At 37.9% G+C, this 20147-nt stretch overlaps 1 protein-coding gene across 1 annotated transcript in view; it reads left to right on the top strand.

Moving 5' to 3' along the window:
- Positions 1–20147, top strand: part of LOC6033193 (protein naked cuticle homolog) — an 89454-nt gene that overhangs the window by 58420 nt on the left and 10887 nt on the right. The gene's annotated exons all lie outside the window — the stretch shown is intronic.

Genomic DNA, 20147 nt, shown 5'->3' with positions numbered 1-20147 from the left:
TGTCCATTTATTTTTTTGCATTAAAATGAACAAAAAGTGATCAGAAATGGGTTTTAATCGTGTTTTTTTATTCGTTTTACATAAAAATTTACATAGGGCTTTAGGACCCTATTCAGAAAGCTCTTAAAATAGAAAAAAATATGTCCAAGCTAAAACACCACAAAAAAACTTGAAGTACATTTTGAAAAGTTACTTTAGCATTATTTTTTAAAGCAAAATTTTAATGACATTTCTTTTTTTTTCTTTCCAGGTATGGAGTTTGTGATTTCTAAAAAATGAACTAGGCGTAAACAAGGGTAATTCAAAATTTCTGTTAAAAATCATTTTTCACAAAATTTTGTCCACTGTCAATCCCATAGTCCCCCCCCAATGGATTATATATTTTCCGTTTTATTCCCGATTCACCCCTTTCCCGCCAGCTCGGTGGCGGACTTTAACTAATAAATAAGTGCGCGATTTGTGTTTCTACCTGTGCCCTCCCTCCCCCCGGAAAGGAGGAGGGGGCCGAGGGTCGGTGAAAATCGCGCAAGATTAAGATCAGATCTTTGCGCACCACGGCAGCAGCACAAATGCCTCTCCGGCGGACTTCAATGAGACGGCCGCGGCACCGACCTCTATACTTATGGTTTTTTTTGAAGGAGTTGTTTTTGTTCTTTTATTTTTGCGATTCCTGAGGCGAGTTGGAACTAGAGAGAAACCTTTAAGTTTTGAAGAGCTTTTCGATTTAAAATATTAAAAATGTCATCAATCGAAATTTAAAGAACAAAATTTGATAGCAACATAAAAAATAACAAAACATAGATCAAGAATTAATTTTAAAAAATCCTAAAAATTAGAGTTGTATTGGTTGATGTGGCTGAAGCTCGCGTCGAAAAACATCTTAAGAAAAACATGTTTTTTCAGAACTTAAATCTGCACGAGATTGGCGGAAGATTGGAACATCGTGTCTTGGGCCGAAAACCTCTTGAACATTGGTTTGTGTTTTTATTTGCTGTTTTCGGTGGCCAAGAGCAGCCCACAAAAAATAGTAGTTTTGTGTTGCCTGTTTTTGTTCGACTCCGAGTTCGTGCAACCTTAATTAGCTTTTGCAACTTTGTGGCACTTTGTTGGGCGCCCTGCCCCCTTCCAGCGTGGAGGCAAGTTTCTTTTTGGAACTCAATTTTAAACTCGTTTAAACCCTTCACCGTCTCGGCGTTGCGTTGAATTTTGGGAAGGGGGAGTTTCCCCAAAACACAATTATGTTTGAGGGTTAAAACTAAGCCAAAAACTAGCAGCAAATTTAATTACCCCGACGTGCTGTGCACAAAAAATGCAACCCCTTCAGAAACCGTTTGGTTTACCTCACCGCGTACAGCTCACCTTTCAATTAAGTTTAAATTTAAATCGTGTCGACATTGACATAATCCCGGTCCCGGGTCTTGCCATTCATCACGACCGCCATTCAGGTGCACGCTCGTGGCGCACCAAAATGAGAGCGAAACGAGACTCGAGAAAAAAAAAGAAACTTATCCAATTAAATTTTGTTTCCACACGCCTCTTGAACGACGTTGTTCCAGTTCTAGCGGCGCTGTCAACCAGTGCTCTCCGGCATTAAATTAGAAGAAATTGGAGAAACGGCCGGAATGTTTGGGCCTGCTGGAGTTCTGTGTCGACTCTACGAATCGGATGCCGCAGAGGCCAATCTGGCGCTACAGAACGTGGTGGAACTAGAGCAGAATGAAACGCTAAAAAATCGTTTAAAATAAATTCGAAACATCTAATTTTGAAAAAAATATAACCTTGCGTCATTTTTAACAGTGCAACGCATCCCGACTAAACGAAGAACGGTTGCAGTTAATTGATTTGGTCGAGCGTTATAACACTTATCCAAGCGGCTCCGACGCTTCGGACCGTTTCTTCGAAGTGCAGTTCCTGCCGTCAGCCGAGCTCTGCGGAGGGGTTAGGGTTGCTAGTGCACCCACTTCACTTCTTTCTTGTGAATTTTCAAATGTTTAAAAATGTATTTTTTTTGCAATTCCGTCGTGAAACTACTTACTTAGAATCGAATAGCAACACTTTTCAAAATAAATTCTGAAAAGTTGTACTTTTCAGCACTGAAATGGATGCTGAAAAGTTGAACTTTTCAGCAATCAAATCAAAAAGTAATACTTGTCAACATTATTTTGTTTTAAACGGTTAATTGACAAAATACATGAACATTTGACTTATAATTCCACTCAAAGGGTGTTTTCGGAATTGCAAAAAAAAATGTTGTATGAAACTCGTTGCAAAAGTTGATCTTTTCAGCACTTGTCATAAATGTATGATTCGTGCTGAAAAAATCTTCTTTTTGCAACTTGTTGCATAAACTACTATTTCGGTTCTCAGACATTTGCCTTGATTGCATTTTTGAATAATATAGATTTTTCTTAAATTTGACACAAAAAACTTGAAAAGCTGACAAAAAACCTAAAAAGTGACTGGAAAAGTATGGAAAATAGCAACTCGACAAATAAAAATGATTTGAGGTTGTAGAATAGTCTTAAAACTATTAAAAACAAATAAAAACTGAGCATGATGAATACAAAAAAAAATACTTTTACGATGAAAACCATACAATAAGAGAAAAAAATCTGAAATTGTAGGTTTCATGATCAAATTATTTTCATAAATTAATTGATACATTGCAAATTTAATGTGTGACAGTAGCATAATTTTTGCATTTTTTTTATTTAACTTGAAATTTGAGATTTACTGTTCTACTCATTTGCTTTATTTATGTTTAAAAAGTATTCCCAATTCAAGAGATTAAAAGAAGATCAAACTGTTTTATTCTTTAAAAGTTATAAAAGTATTTTTTAAAACTTTTTGTCTTTCCTCATTAACACTGGAACGCCCAACGCATGTCAAACTTACACGGACGCCCAAGCCTCCCAAAAAAGTTGGAACGGTAACTTCAACTCGCTGGTTCTCGGGCATAACTCAACCAATCAAGATGATTCTTTTTTCCAGTGATTTGTTAGAATGTCTAGATGATCCTAGAACTTTGCAGAACTTAATTTAATCAAATCTGTAATTTCTGCGACCGAAAACATCGTTCCACCTTTTTTCAAAATGACTGCCTCCGCGGAATTTTTGGCGAATTTTTTTTTACACGCGAAAAAAAAAGTTGGAACGATGTTTTTGATCGCAAAAATTACAGATTTGATCAAATTAAGTTCTGCCAAGTTCTAGGATCATCTAGACATTCTAACAAATCACTGGAAAGAAGAATCATCTTGATTGGTTGAGTTATGCCCGAGTACCAGCGAGTTGAAGTTACCGTTCCAACTTTTTTGGAGCCTTGGGCGTTGGAATGTTAAAAATGTTGTTTGAGTAATAATTTAGAAAAAAAACGTTGCTTAATCCACCTTTAGGTGGTTGGTGCCTTCCTCTCATTTATAGTGATTCCAACCCCCCTAAAGTGTCCACATGTTTATGGATCTCCCCTAACGTTCGCAGCACCTGAATAAGTGATGGGTAAAAAAACAGACTACCTACAGACTTTTTGTCAAGATTATACAGACGCGGCCTTTGAGGAAAATGGCATCCCTCTACACGGCTTTTTCGTGGCGATCATACCCGACCAGTTGAGGTTATGTGAATTCAGACCATTTTTTAAACTGCTTGTAATTTAAGATAGGTAAGTCAGATCTTGAAAATTCTCACTCCACCTAAAAGGTCTTCTCATATGCTTTCTAAAAATATATAACATGTGAGGGTTTCATGAAAAAACCACCCTTTTTACCATAATTTTAATTTAATATGAAACAGTTTTTTTAATAAAACTTTTTTAAAACATGATAAAACTGCATGAATTTAAATAGCAACTTAGGGGACGTTAAGACGGATCGATTAAAACCATTCCGGCCAAAATCGGTTGAGACTGTGACGAGATATTCCAGTGACATTGATTTGGTACACATGTCTACATACAGCCAAACACACAGACATTTGCTCAGCTGGTGATTCTGAGTCGATATATACAAATGAAGGTAGGTCTAGGAGGTCTAATTAAAAAGTTCATTTTCCGAGTGATTTTATAGCCTTTCCTCAGTAAGGTGAGGAAGGCAAAAATATAGTAAAAGAAATCTGAACAGAAAATTTCTTCTATTTCCCATTTATATTATTGTTAGCACCTATTTTAAAGCAAATAAAAATGGAAATAAATGAGAGAATTTCTGAAATTCAAGTGCAATCAGGCGAAATCAATTTAAAATGCATTCCTCTGCGTTCAGAATCATTTTAAGATGTTAGGGATTACTCAAAAATCATTCTAATTTCAGTGAATTTTTGATGCACTATACCACAAAAAGTTTTTTTTTCGCTTCGATTTAGTTTTTCATCAATTCTAACATTTTTTGAAAATCAACTGCGCGGTTATACCGACGACTTTATACAATGCAATTTTCCAATAAATGAACAATATCGCAAAAAGTTTTTTTTCCCGAATTTGTCGTCAATATTAACATAATTTGAAAACTATTTATTTAAAAACAACTCAAGTGTTGTAAAATGAATTTTTCAATAGTTTTCCATTTAAAAGTAATAACCATAAAATTGTAATTTCATTTTTCATATTTTTTGCCCCCCTCTCAACTTTGGCCAGAGTCGATGGACGTAAACTTTTAAAAAATATTTGCAATGGCCTAATAATTTAGATAACAAATGTTTATATGAAGATTGACATAACTCAAATCCTCGTAACAAATTTATTTAAATTATCTATTGTATTATCAAACACAAAATAAAACAAAATTGAAAAAATGCATGTTTTAAGATCAAATTACAAGCCTTATTTTCATATACGTTAACATAAATTATCACAAAATTCTTCATTCGTTACTACAGTAAAGCTTTTGTAAAAAAAAATTAAAAATAATACTTATTTTAATCAAGTTTACGTCTTTTTTGGTCTGTGGCTACAATATTCAAAATAAAAAAAAAAACCTTACAGTACTCTACTTGATGTGAAATGCAGAGACAAAGTAGTACAATGTATTTTAAATAGTTTTCAATCGATCGTACATTTTTTCTATGAAAAGTTATTTTTTTGGAATAGCAATCAATATTTTCGCCTCCATAAATGATGAAAAAATGTGCATTGGCCTTATTCACACAACTTCAATGAATTGTTTTTGATATTTTCCATTACCTAAGTGTTTTTTTATGTGACTATTCCAGAAAAAATAATGTATGACCCAATAAACAGTGAAACATTATCATAATCAGTAACTGATAGTTTTATATTAAATCTAAAAGTTGAAAATATTTTATTGCCTAATTTGTATTTTAAGTTTGTTTGCAGTAATTGTTTTTAAGATTCCAATCATGCCAATAAAAATTTAATTGAAGATTTCAATTAATTTTTGTTCCAAAAAAATCGGCAACAAAAAAATGTTCACAAAAAAAGATTAAAGCTTGAAAAACGATTTTTGAGACTATAGATGAAGTCATAGATATATTTTAAATTTTGCAGTGGCTTTTTTTGTAATGGTGTTTTATGATAGGAGATTAGTTAGTTTCTTATTGAAAATTGAGTTTTTTTTAACGGCTGACTGTTTAAAATTTGTTTGAAAATTTTTAGAGAAAAACAACGAAGTTTATCTTAAATCTACCAATAATCTGGAATTTCACATCCATCAATTTGGAATTTCACGCACCATCAATTTGGAATTTCATCAAAAGTATATTCAATAAAAAAAATTCCATAAAATAATATTTTTTTCTTGTCTTCTTACAACATTTCATGAGATTTCGTGTGAGTCTAGGCGAGCTTCTGAAAAATCGCCGAAAATCAATTTTTCCAGCCAATTTTAGTTCTTTAAAAAACATTGGAAAGAAGAACTCTTAAAATTGAAGTTAATTTCAGAGTTGGAAGTGTGACATGTTTTATGTGACTTTGAAAATGTTTTAAAAATGTATTTTTTTCTGGGTGAATTTTGGCTGTTTTTTTTTACTAATATTTTTTTATTATATGTAAAAATAAGTATGTAGTATTGTTTGTATCGTCCTAGAATGTGCCTCTAAGCATTGTTAAACAATTTAAATGATAATGGTTTCATTCTAGAGTAAGAAATGTTAAAAAACATGGAAACAAAATGAAAATTTGACAAAACATGAAAAAAAACTAAACAGACAAATGGTAATAATAGGAGGTGGTGCTTATACATACGATCAAAAACAAACATAAACTACACAAGATAAACGCAAATATTAATACTAAAAATGATAAAAGAAAAACATTAAACAAGAAAAGTAAAGTTTTTCGTAAAACAAAAGTTGCCCAAAATGCAACTAAAATGGGCAATAGAGGGTTGATGGAGCACCCCTAATAGAATCTTAGTGCACTTTAAGTTTGATTTTGAAGATATGTTTTAGTTTACATAATTTCAAATCTTCACCAGCAACCCTATCCACTCAACCATCCCACACACAAACCCGAGTCCCCCCCCCCCCCCTTCAGTAGCGAATCGTTAAGGGGACAGTTTCGATAGATTATGCTACTATAAGGGGGGGGGGTCGTCTGGCATCGCATCACTAAACGGAGAACTGTGTCCGCTGACGCCAGCACCGCCACCACCACGACGGATGGACGACGGACGTGTCCAACTTTGACAGACGGTGTGACATACATTTTAATTAATTTTTCAAGCTAGTTGTGCTCCACTTTGGCCGCGGCAAAGATGACGACGGTTTTCTCGTGTTATGTTTTCCTCTCGTTGGGGGTAAATACTGGGCGGCGAACTTTTTTCTGCCCCATTAGGGGCGATGATGCAGTGTGAATTCTGTTTCAGGAATTTTCCGCTTTTAATTTTGGGACCGTTGTTGGCTGAGAAGATGGATGGGGTTGGTTGAATTATTGCGCAAGGGTTCTGACGATGATGAAAAATTGCGAGAGCAATTTTGAATACAAAATTGAAATTAAAGTTTCACTAAAATTGTTGAAAGGATCCGATGATTAATACTACAGAGAAAAAAAGTATCCACAAGTAACAAAAACCAATTCGACTAGTTATTAGATTTTTTCTACTTATCCCATAACCGGTACAGTGTAATTTTCCAAACCCCACAAACCACAATTTGTAATCACGTCACATTGTGCTAAACATATTACCGACCATCGACCAAGCGCGCAAGTAAGTGCGCGCGTGCGTAGCGAATTCCACCGCAATCTAAAAGACCGCGGCTCAAGTCTCGTGATTAGCGAGAGTGGCCGCAAAAAAAAGCCCCACACCGAAACCCCATTACCTTGCGGCGTCGCCGTCGGCCGTCTTCAATAGATAACTCATTATCTGCGCCAAATAACCACTTCGGCTCACTATCTCATTAGCCTTATACGCGATACCCGGTCGTTGCTTAATTTTTTCTTCTTCGTCTTCTTTTCGGCCCGTCTGGCTTTGGTAAAGGTCAACCGAGATTGGCCAACCAGACGGGGCCCGGCCAGGCGCGGACATGTGCCGCGTACGAGATGACGATGCTAATATGTGATGATCGGATTAAGTCCATAAATTTGAGGCTTTTACGCTTCATCGCACCCCCAGGTTTTTGTTTAATTTGGGACGGTGCGCGGTCAGACACGGTGACCTGTTGTGGTCACCGCCAGGCGGCACCCATGGTGGTACCGAGGGTCGCCGGCTCGGTGATGGCCACGGGAGAAATACGTCAAGGAGCCACCTGAACTTATCGGAGAATGCTTGTGAGATGTTGGCGATCTCCATCCCGATCATCACTAAATTTCTAAGATTTACTATTTGAAGGTCTTAAAATTGCTTGGAATTTAGATTTGGAGATCAACTTGATCTACGATAACCTGCACTGCTTTTCTATAGTAGAAATTGTTCTCTTACTAGAATGTTCTGGAACATTATACGACTACCTGGAGTGAAGACCCGGAAGTCAACCAGCTCAACAGAGATCATTTTTAACGCATTGACATGTTGGCAAAGTTCAGTTTGTAGCAGTTCGATCAAGTTCAAAAAATTAAGATATGTATGAAACTCGTAATCTTGGAATTTCCAATTTAGATCGTAACCGCAAAAATCACCTTATCTACCACAAATTAAAAATCATTATCTGGTCACGCGTCGCTTACACTCCCACTTTCTGCCCCGCTTCGTTGGCCGGCAAACGTGTGCACATGTTGACCGGCTTGCCGCCAATTTGTTGTCCCCCCTTTTATGGCATGTATGTATTATTTCAACTGCAATTATCACATTTTTATTGCGGCCAGATGATTAGACGAGGCGCGCGGCTTTTGCGCGAATTATCCGCCAGTCAGTCGGCACGGCATGGAACGTGGACTTGTTTGTGGACGGTGGAGTAGGGTAAGCTGGCCGAGGAGGTGTTACCTTTGGTCGCTCAGATATCGCGGATATTTGTGAGGTTTTTTGGACGGGACGACCTTCGAAACGAGTTGGTTAGAATCTGGATATGAGTCATGGGTCCAAGGTTTGTGGAATGTAGACAACAATGGAATTCAGTCTAAACTGAGATTGTCGTAATCCAACTCTTTCCTAATTATTAACAAGGACATGACAACTCTAAAACCGAAATATGCACACTACCACCCATCGTCCGGACCACCGACGCAGGTTGTTATGTAGGTGATGATGGTCTCCGGCCATCCGGACGGCCTGCAACAAAGAGTGCACCTCCTTCTGCTCTGCACCGTGTGGCGGTTGACATTGCACTCGAACGTCGTAAAAATATCATCCACTTTCAACACATTTGTTAACGTGTTACACTTTCCATCTCAACTCGACTCGACGCCCTACCCTGCCCAACTTCACACCGCTTCGAGTTGTTGCACGCGAGAGGATGTCAACTCAATCACGACTAAACACGGAGGGAAATGTGCTGGTGAGGATTTTCAAAAATCGAGATAAAATCATTTGTGGTCGTTACACTTGCTTAGGGCGTATCCCGGACTAAGACAATGTTTCCGATGGTATTACCTTAAAATTTTAATGTGGGTAATTCTCTACCAACTCACACGAAAAGTTGCCACGACCCCTCTTCGATTTGCGTGAAAGTTTGTCCTAAGAGGTAACTTTTGTCCCTGATCATGAATCCGAGATCCGTTTTTTGATATCTCGTGACGGAGGGGCGGTACGACCCCTTCCATTTTTGAACATGCGAAAAAAGAGGTGTTTTTCAATAATTTGCAGCCTGAAACGGTGATAAGATAGACACTTCGAAAAAATCGTGTAATTTTCTGTTGATTCAATGCACATAACTGGAGCGTCAAATAAGACGTAAGATTGTGTCTGATTTGAATATTACACGAGCCACACAACCAACCGAAGTCGCGTAAAATTACATTAAACGTCATTCTTGTGGGAAAACATTCTTATTGGAATTAGTTAATTCCCACGAAATGAAAGGAAACATGTTTATATTCGATTTTATCGGTATTTTTATTGAACATAACCAGAATTGTATTTCACTCATCACAATAATTCTATTATTCATCACTTTGACTCACAACACTTTTGTTTTTCCGTTTTATTTTGATCACTGAAATCCTTCGCATCCCCGTCTCCGAATTCCCGAAGATTCCCCGGAGGTCCACTTGCAATCAGTTCTCTCGTGCCACTTTTTGTCCTCACCGGGCTGAGCTCATGGTAACAGGTCTTGACTAGCCGGCTGATCTGATCCGGTCTTCATCAGCATCATAGTTTACTTCGGCCTGGCCAAAGCGCACATTCAGAACGAATTCCGACGGAAGGAAAAGCATCTGTAAAATTATGAAACTGATAATAATTAATCTGGAAAACACGACAGCCAGTTATATTTACCTTTGTTTTTGCCAAATAAACGTCCTCAATGAATGATGGATATTATTTCCGGACAAATTTAAGTTGATTTTTTAGAAAGATCGAGCCTCAGCTGCAGCCGCACAAAAATTTGGTTTACGCAACATGGCTGACAATTGTTTAACTGTCAAGCAGGAGGAATCGTCGCGTCGCTGGATTAAGTTTCATTTCACTTAAAATTACATCAAAAGACACGCTCCAGACATGTGCATTAAACGAAACGTAAAATTCAGTCAAAAGTGTATTGTTTATAATTTCATGTGATGTAATATTCTAGTTATGTGTGTGCGGTTAAAATTTGAAGAGTTTCGTGATAATAAACACAATTTTACATCACATTTTGGATTACATGCATTGTTTTTAAATGATGTTTGAGATCACGTCATGTGTAAAATTCAGAATTTTTTAGTGTGATAGACATTTGGTGTCAAAGGGACTTTTATGTAAAATTAGACGCCCGATTTGATGGCGTACTCAAAATTCCGAAAAAGACGTATTTTTCTTCGAAAAAAACAATATTTTTTTTTAACTCTGCCATTTTTCGTTACTTAACTGCAAAAAAAAAAAGAACATGTCATTTTATGGAAAATTTAATGTACCTTTCGAATCTTCATTGATCCAGAAGGGTCATTTTTTTCATTTAGAACAAAATTTTTCATTTTGAAATTTCGTGTTTTTTCTAACCTTGCAGGGTTATTTTTTAGAGTGTAACAATGTTCTGTAGAGCAGACAATTACAAAAATTTTGATATTTAAACATAAGGGGTTTGCTTATAAACATCACGAGTTATCGCCCAAATTTTTATGATTGTCTGCTCTACAACTTTGTAGAACATTTTTGCACTCTAAAAAATAACCCTGCAAAGTTAGAAAAAAAACACGACATTTTAAAATGAAAAAAAATGTTCTTAATGAAAAAATTACCCTTCTGGGTCAAAGTAGATTCAAAAAGTACATTAAATTTCCCATAAAATGACATGTCCCAAAAAAATTTACAGTTGAGTAACTGTAAATGGCAGAGTTTTCAAAAACTTTTCTAGTGTTTTTTTCGATGAAAAATATGTTTTTTTCGGAATTCTAAGTACGCCATCAAATCGGGGGTCTAATTTTACATAAAAGTAAATTTGTATCTCATCACCGTTTGAGGCTGCATATTATTGAAAAACACCATTTTTTCGCATGTTCAAAAATGTAAGTGAGTTGGCGGAGAATTACCCATGTAGTAAACATGAACTTTTTAGCCAAAAAAGTGGTGAAGATATTCGCTCCAGATTCTCAAAAGAACATCAAAGATTAAGCGATATTTTTGAGAATCTCTCTATTATTTCATGAAGAATATTTGGAGCAATACCATGAGAGATGAGAGAGATGGGATTCTCGCTCTTTATTGAAATTCTCTCTTAGTGAAATCTCAATGAAACTGTTTTGATTTTTGTAATAAAAAAAATGGAATTCTATTCCCTGAAACCAAATTTCCCACCGTGCACCCCGTTGACGCGTTCGTCGAAAACGAGCGGATTTCAATTTCACACTTGGTCTGCGTTCTCCTGCAGCAATCTTGCTGCTGTCCCCCGAGGTTTTTCGGGATGGACATTGCCGTGCCCTACATCTGCCAAATCCGTTACCAACGAGAGATGACAACGTTGCCGTATGGAGACATAAACGGGCACGCATAACTTTCGTAACGACGTTGGCTTTGAAGGTTTGCTTTGTTTTCAAAAGTCAACTCTTCCACCGCGCTGAAAATTGTTGCACGAAAAGTTGTCAAACCATGTGACAATGATGGCGACCTAACGATGTTAGTTGTTCGAAATATTTTGGTTGTGTGTGAATTTACTCGACACGGAAAATATGAATCACATGTAAACTTAGTTTATGTAAACTTGAGATTTGACGTAAACGGTTGAATCACACGTAAAATCATGTTTTTACGTATAATTTGTTGCAAATTTGCATCAAATTGCGTTTAAATTTACATGTTTAATGACGTGCAAAAGTGTTACATCACAAATGATGTAACATTAGGAAATATTTTTTTGTGTGTACTACAATGTTTACTGCACAGTAGGGTGCCCAGAATATGGAACTTTTTTTCAAAACCTCGCTCCACAAGCTGAATATTGTTCCTTGAGCTATTTTAGGAATCTGGCCCAAATATGAGCATAATCGGTGAACATTTACCCATTGATACTCGAAGGTGAAGTTTGTATGGGAAAAATCGAAAAATTATATGGAAAACTCAATTTTCTTACGGTTTGATCTGCACGGTGAGCAACTTCCATCCTAATATTCCCAAAAGTGAGATCCTGAAAAGTTATTAGCGATATAAAAATGACAGTTTTGTATGAAAAACATTTTTTTCGTCAACTTTAGGCTCGAATATCAATGGGGTAATCTTAACCAAATTCGCTCAAAATTTACACAGATGCTTAAAATAACCCAAAAAACCGTTTTTTGCTTGTGGAGCAGGGGGTCATTTTTTCTGGGCACCCTACTGCACAGTAAAAAATCATGGTAATATTACATCTGGGAAGGGATACATCTTTAATGTCAGAAAAAATGTGTAATTTTACCTCCGAAAATGTGTAATTTCAACACTTTTCTGGCTTTTTCAGTCTTAATTGAGGTAAAATTACATAAGAAATGAGCTTTCAAATTGTGCAAATATTAACGTTTTTCATGTACCAACCAAAACACTTTTTTTGCAGATTTGTTTAAGGACTTAACCAAACATTATTATTTCAAATGGGGACTTATGGGACTACAGTCCAGATCGAATGGAACAAATCTGGACAAAATCTGTACTGTGGTAAAATGTGAGATGCACATCCAAAGAGGTCCTGGTCGAATCTTAGAATAATCAACTGAAGAAGGCTGATGACTTATTGTAGTCAGCAGAGCTATTGTCAAAGTTGTCGGAAGAAATCAAGTAAGTTGTGCTGACCATTTATTGTTCCATTGTCCAGGATTAAGTCCGTTACGATGAACATAAATCAAATTGCTCCAAAAACCGGTTAAGTCAAGTTTCCAAATAATAGAAGAATAAATCAATCCCCCTAATTAGTGCCCAACTTGCACGAACTTTCATTGTCCAAATTCGCTTCCAGAACTACGCTACCAACTTGGCCGACTAATCACGCCTAGCTACCGGCTTTTGGTCATACACGACAAAACGTTCCGTACTAGATGAAACCCCTCATTTCAATAGCTATAAATCGTTTGGCCACCGAAACGCTTTTTTTTCGCTTTGCGGCGACCACACTTTATTGATTGATTGATTTCTGGAACCGTGGTCGGCGGCACTTTGGTGCCGATTTTCGATTACCCACCCCAAAGGTGTGAAGTGTGTGGCATTAATGGGGCGCGAGAATCGCGCTGCCGCCACCGCCGAAAAAAGCAAAGTGCCACTCCGGTTCGTGATTTGCGGTTTACGCTTTTTGATGCGATTTTTTGTTTAGTCGGTACGCTCAACTTAGTCGCGGGGTTGAGGAGCGCAGAAAAAAACAATTACAGCCCGAACCGCGAATGTGACTGGAATGCAATGCTGCACGATTGTTCCGGGCCCCGAGGTTGCGTGGGGCCGCGCCATTTGGGCCCGCAGTGGTCATTTTCGAAAATGACTCCTCGTGACCGCAAGGGGCATGGACGGTTTTTTTTTATGGTTCCGTTGGAACGGGCATACCAATTAGTTTCGCGCGGTTTAGGGATATGTGCGTTTTTGGGCGGTTTGGAAGTGAATATTGATTATTGGGAAAAATCAATCGGGTTGAATTTGAAATTTGTCGATTGGGCAGCACCTACCAAGGTGAACTCAATGAGTATCGACGGGTAGTAGACTCTCTTTACCTCTGAACCACAATGGAACCAAAGGAATGAATCTTGCTCTGGGCATTTCTACTCTCTTTCTATATCCTTTCAATGTTAGGACATGGACATAGACAAGGACATGTCAGTTCTTGTCCAATTTTGTTCATAAAATGACAAAATACTTTGAAACAACATTCTGTGAAACCACCAAAAACGTTACATAATTAAAACAAACATCTTAAAAACTCTAAAGTCGTTAAAGCAGAGTAAGCTGTCGTGCCAAAGTCGGAACTTCAAACGGGTCCCACTTTTTGTGTGACAAGCAGCGTGATTTCAAAACATACACTCTCCCAACAAACACGTGTTATGTTGTGCGCCAAACGACGCCCAGATGTCCAAAAATCGTGGCGTGTTCAAACGAAATCGCCCCCAGCGCCGCCAAAAGAGCATCATGCAATAACACTAACTGACTACTACTAAACTGTCATTTTGTCAATTCCCACCGCACCGCAGGGACGATCGCGCCGTAATTAATTAGAACTAACGCAAAGTGCTGTTTTGTCACTTTGCGGAGATCGCGCGTTTGAAGTCCGCGCCGCCGCCGCCGCCGCGAGGGGGACGACACACTAAATTCAAAGTAAATATTTCCCAACCACCTTGCGCGGCCGTCACCGCGGAATTCCCCCTCTTCGTCTAATCCCGGAACAGCATCCGCGGGAAAAACAAACTCAAACAGCGTTTTTGGCGCGAAAAGCAAACCCTCGCGCGAAGATTATATTGGAATCGCTTTGAACTTGGCGCGCGATATCCTTTTGAAACCTCTCTTTCATCTCTGGCTGGATCTTTGGATTGTTGTTGCGGCCAAGACGATCTCTCAGCTTTCAAAGCGGGGAATTTCGGAGTTTTCGGCAAAGTCACGCTGCAGCTGCCGGCGTAAACACAAAGTGCGAAACCGGGGCGTCAAATGGGCGAGAGGGAGGGCGGGCCGTCGTGGCCCACAAGATCAAAGTGTCCGGATTCCCGAGACTCGCTCGTTTGAAGTGTGTGATCAACGGGAAGGGGAATCCGCACGGCAACGACGCCGTTCTTGGTCGATGATATGTTTGCAATTTGTAGAGATGTAAGAAAGGGAACTGAGAGCTTCCGTCGTTAGGGGGAAATGTGTCATCGGTTGTATCGATTAGGAGATGTTGGCCAGCTTTTGGAGTGACCTAAAACACGAAAACAGCACAAACTAAGAGAAGAGAGCTCTCAATTTGCTATGAAAATTATTCAGTAAAAGGACTGAGAGGATCGCGCCCTTGAGTGAGAGCGAAACTCTTCATCTGACATTTGCATAGTTCTACGGAAAGCCGCTAGTGGTGCTGGTGGCGCTGCTCTTTTTTATTCAGTATCTGCTTCACTTTCACCACAAACATATTTTTGATAAAATAATGTTTTCCTAGTAATTTTGATTTAAATAGACACTCGTAATGGTCACTTTCCTCTAGGAAAACACAGTTGTAAGTTGTCTCCAGCTTCTTTTCGCGTTTGCTCTATAAATCAAAGAGGGCACGAACAAACAGAGAGGATTTAAGCGGATCAAAGACACCACTATGAAGACATGCCACCCCTTTTCCCTGGTGATTCGGATATTGGATTGTTTCGTGAGAAAAAAGTTCACGGAACTTGGTTTTGTGATGAAAGGAAGAAATAATAGAGTTGAAAATAGCTTTTCCGAGACGTTCGACCTGGTTTTCGGTGTCTTTTAATCTAATCTAATCTAATCGAACACAAGCGCAGCCATTCCGAATAAAGCATCTTGGAAAAACATATGGTTAGATTACGGCCCAAGTTCTTTCTTGTCAATATTAATATTTGTAGTACAATCGAGCACCCCCGAGCTATATTACACACATTAAAGCGGCCAGGCCTACTGCGTTGCATTAACCGCAGAGAGGATTCTGTGAACGATTCACATTTAACAAAACCTACACGGGAGGGAGGATGCGTGGACATACCGTACCAAACGCTCCGGACGACCTGGTTTTAGTTGTCCTCATTTTTTTTAGATTCTTTCTCTGAAATTTTACATAAACGATAAATACATTCAAGAAATAGTCCCAGCGACCGTGTCAACTTACTTAAATCCGCTGCGAACCCGCGTAAATCTCCCCTAACATTTCAAATTTGTTCGAAACATCCGAAAAATGCCGGAAATTTCTGCGCTTCCAAAACCCGCCCAGTAAACCGTCTCACGTGGCCCCGGCGATTCTCGCGGCAAAAAGTTGAAGTTGAAATAATTTGCATTTCACACGACTACCGGCTTTTAGCGGCGGCCCAAGGTAGACTTGGCTGAGAGAAAAAAAAAGCAACGAAAAAGAACCCAAACACGATCGCGATCATTTCGCGCTTCTGTTTTGATTTCTACACCGCGAACTCGCGTGTTTTCCAAAAGCTGCCTCCTGCCTTACCCCACACACCGGGCTTCAAAAGGGGTAACATACAAATCACATTAAAAGTCCCAGCGGCCGCTCTTCCACTCAGTGGTGTTGTTCCAGCGGTGGCCGGTGTGTATAGCTGTACCTTGCTACCGGAGGTTAAGCTCGCTTTATGGCGATCTCTCTTTCTGGGTAGACATTTCTAGGGAACTCTGCGAAGATCTTTAAGATATATTGTGTGTCTCTGGAGATTTTAGTTTGGTAAATAATAGGAAAACGTTGACCATTTTTGGGGTAGGAAACTGTCGTATAGCTATGTGGTCTAGGAGTGGAATTTTCGTCGCGTGGGAACCAAAAAACTGTAAACCTGTAGGTTTTGGAAGAGTTTCTGAGGAGGGCCACCTTTTTAAAAAGCGATATACTACCGTTCCAAACTAGAAGGTAAGCGATCACCAGTTGTGTTGTTCCGAGTCGGGGATTGAACTCCCGATCTACCACTTGCGAGACAGAAGTGTTAGCACTAAGCTACATGACAAAGACCAATTCAATAACCGCTGGCCGGCAGCGAAATTATTGGAAAGTATAGTTTACATCTTATCTCAGTTTCGGGCGAATGGCAAAAATTCTGGCGGCCACATACCCTTAGTAAATGGGCACTGTCCGACCCAGTCTAAACATAGAACAAGAATCAGGATCTGTCAAGAACAAGCACTTAGATTGTTCGAAAAATGACAAATTTCATTACACTCAACCCCGGTGGTTGGTCACTTTTTCGTTCGACACTTTTTTAGTTTGTTTCCCGTTAGTTGGTCAAAGTCAAACTAAAAGGTGACGAACTGTCCCTTTTTACACGGCGCTCACGCACACTGTCAAAACAAACGTTTGGTAGTGTATGTGAACTCCGTGTAAAAGGGATGTCAAACTTAAAAGTGACCCCGTTCGTTTGACAACAGTTGGTGTCAAACCAACGGGGTTTGAGCGCATTTTGATTTGGATTGATCTCACCCATTTCCTCGATTGAGGATTCTGACTTTACGACAAGATCACTCGCATAAATCGGATATGGCGATAACTTCTTTACAAATTTCAATCAAGACTTTATTTTACCTTGTTCTGTAAACTGATGTTCCTCGATGATCCCTTTAATTCCCGGTAAATCGGGAATGTAGAATTTGTAATTTTTTGTCATATAGTCGGGAAAAGTCGGGGATCTAAAGCATACGTGTTTCAAAATTGTCTTCTAACTCTTCAACAATTTTATAATTCTTTGTGCAATTTTCAAATTAATTTCACTTCTTTTGTAAAATACTTAAAATTAAAGGTTTTTTCACTTTTTTTAATTCTATTAAAAAAATATTGGATGGTTATGATCGCACAGATTTTCATAAAAAAATATGATGCAAGAGATTTTTATTTATTTTTAACAAAGTTTTTAAAACAAAAGGTAACATCTAACTTTGAACAACATCAAAGGTGATGAAAAAGCAATATGAATAGACCTCAAATTCTCAATTTCATTTTGTCAAATTGCTTGAATATCCGAAAAACAAAACGATTTCGACTGGAATTTGGCAATATTTTATTTTGCGGTACTTTTTTAATGTTCAGTTATATTCATTACTTCAATTCAAATATTTTTTCCAAGTCCTTGAATCCCTTAAACTGTTTTAGCTGTTGAGCATGAGTACTATAAATAGAGCTTGATTTTCAGTTATCGTAAAACTTAAATGTAAATAAAATACAAACGTTTTTCGTCCTGAATGAAAAAATGAAATAAATTTTTTACGTATTAAAAACATGAAAAAATATTGAAACTTCAAAAAAAAATGCTTTAGAAGCTAAATAAAATTATAAATAATTCAATAATTCTCATGAAATAAGGGGAAAAACAAAAAGTCTTCCTGAATTCCCGAATAACCAGGTATTTTGAAATAGAATAAAATGACTAATTTAGTTATCTGTAACTTGTTGCAATCCCCTTTTCCATTTCCAGTTAAAACAAACTACCGTAAACTGGGGTTAATCGGGACACATGGGGCGAATTGGGACAGCAGTTTTAACCATGTTGGAGCACAGTATTTTGATTTTTCTGGTTGATTTCGATTAGAACATACTCTGGCCAACAAAATGTGTACATCCATTTCTAAATTTAAAAGCTTTAAGTGCTCTAAAAACTGCTGTCCCTATTCAGACTGAAGTCCCGATTCATTCCAGATTACGGTACCTATCGAAAACCTAATTAATTATTTCTAAAAAACTGATTGTTTATAGCTAGATATTTTCCCTCTTAATCAAAATTGATAGTTCCATTTTTAAAAGTTTTTTTAACGAAATGTTTTGTAAAGTTTTTATTTTTACAAAAAAATTCAATAGTTTGTTTTTTTAATGTAGTTAGAAATTTTGTTCGACGGTTGATATTGACTGTAGTATTAAAAGTTTATAGTTTGAAACATTTTTTTAGATAAGAAATTACCGTTATTTGTGGTTCTGGAGTATATAGTACAGTAGTTGTTCGGTAACTGGGCTGAGAACGTAGCCCAGTGACCGAATGCTGTTCGCTAACTGGGCTGAACGAAAAATAACGAGGGGACTACCGATGCATAATATTTGTTGGATGAAATATAAAAATAAAAGTTACTCAAATTGATTTACAATGCTTACTTTTCATATTTCTTTAATTGTGACTTGAAATTACATAAAAGTTTGAAAGAAGTTTTTTTATATGTGAAACATGATTTTTGCATCCATTAACCCCCCGGTGATTTCGGTTTGTTTTGGTTTTTTGACGTTTGTCTGCTTTTTAACTGGGCTACGGCCCAGTTATCGAGCGCCCAGTTAAAAAGCAGCCCAGTTAAACAACGCCCAGTTACCGAACAACTACTGTACTTGTTCGGTAACTGGGCTGAGAATTTAGCCGAATGCTGCTCGCTTACTGTACTGAATGAAAAATGACGAGGGGGCCACCGATGCAAAACATATTCTCTATAAAATTTAAAAATAAAGATGGCTTTAATTAGTTTCCAGAGCTTACCTTTCAATTTCCCTATAATTTTGACTTGAAATTTCATAAAACTTTAAATATGATTTCTAATTTTTTGAACTTGCTTTTTGCATCCACTGGCCCCTCGATCAGTTCGGTTTGTTTATGTTTTTTGACGTTTGACGTGACGGAACATCAGTTCTGGAGCAACACGAGAAAAGAGCGGATATTCATTTTAACAGCTGTAACTATTTTGCAAATCTCTAGATTTTGCTCTCGAGTTTACAGAACAATGTAAAATAAACAATCGAATGAAATTTTTCGTCTTCTGATACTCAGCTATGCGGAGGGAACACACAATAACTCGACAAACGGAAAGTATTTTTGGAGCAAATCTAGAGTTTTTTTTTATTAGGTCCTATAAACATATGAAAGACAATAGTTTATTGGTGCTTTTTTAAAAAAAAATCTGGAAATGAATTTCAAGTCATCGAGTTAGAAAGCATATCGAGCAAAGGAGAGAATCGAAGTTGGCACATAGAAGTGGCATCGATAGATGTAGCAATAATGAGTTTTAGCGAAGATCAACAGACGAATAGTCGACTTTATAAATATGTTGAAATTGAGTGTGGTGAGTTGACATTTTCGCTAATAAAACATTAAATTTCCATCGATACCGCCAAAAAAAGCAAAGTTTAAACCGCCAAAAAGGACAGTCTTTTGAAGATTTTCGCGCTCATTTTCCCTTTAAAGTTCGACCGCACTTTAGCCATCAGCTCTTTGATGTTTTTGAAGTGATTTCCCCGCCGCCGCCACCGCCACCACCGAAAACAGCTGTGAAGACGCGATTCGATTCATCTTCAAAGAAAATGCCTCCCTGCGCGGAGGAAAAAGCGACACGTTTTTCCTTTTCTTCTAAAGCCGCGCCGCCACCTCTCAAATCCCAAAACCAGTTTGCCAGCAGGTCTCTCGGCGTGTGATAAATGATACTATTAAGGAACATGTAGCGAAACCGCGGCCACCACGTGGCCATTATGAGAACCCCTCAAAGAGCGGCTGGGCTAGGGCGTTCATGTGTGATCTTCGAAGAAAAACGACTCAAGTC

Source organism: Culex quinquefasciatus, chromosome 2 (assembly GCF_015732765.1).
Source record: "Culex quinquefasciatus strain JHB chromosome 2, VPISU_Cqui_1.0_pri_paternal, whole genome shotgun sequence".
Lineage (NCBI taxonomy): Eukaryota > Metazoa > Arthropoda > Insecta > Diptera > Culicidae > Culex > Culex quinquefasciatus.
This window is presented reverse-complemented; position numbering and strand designations above follow the sequence as displayed.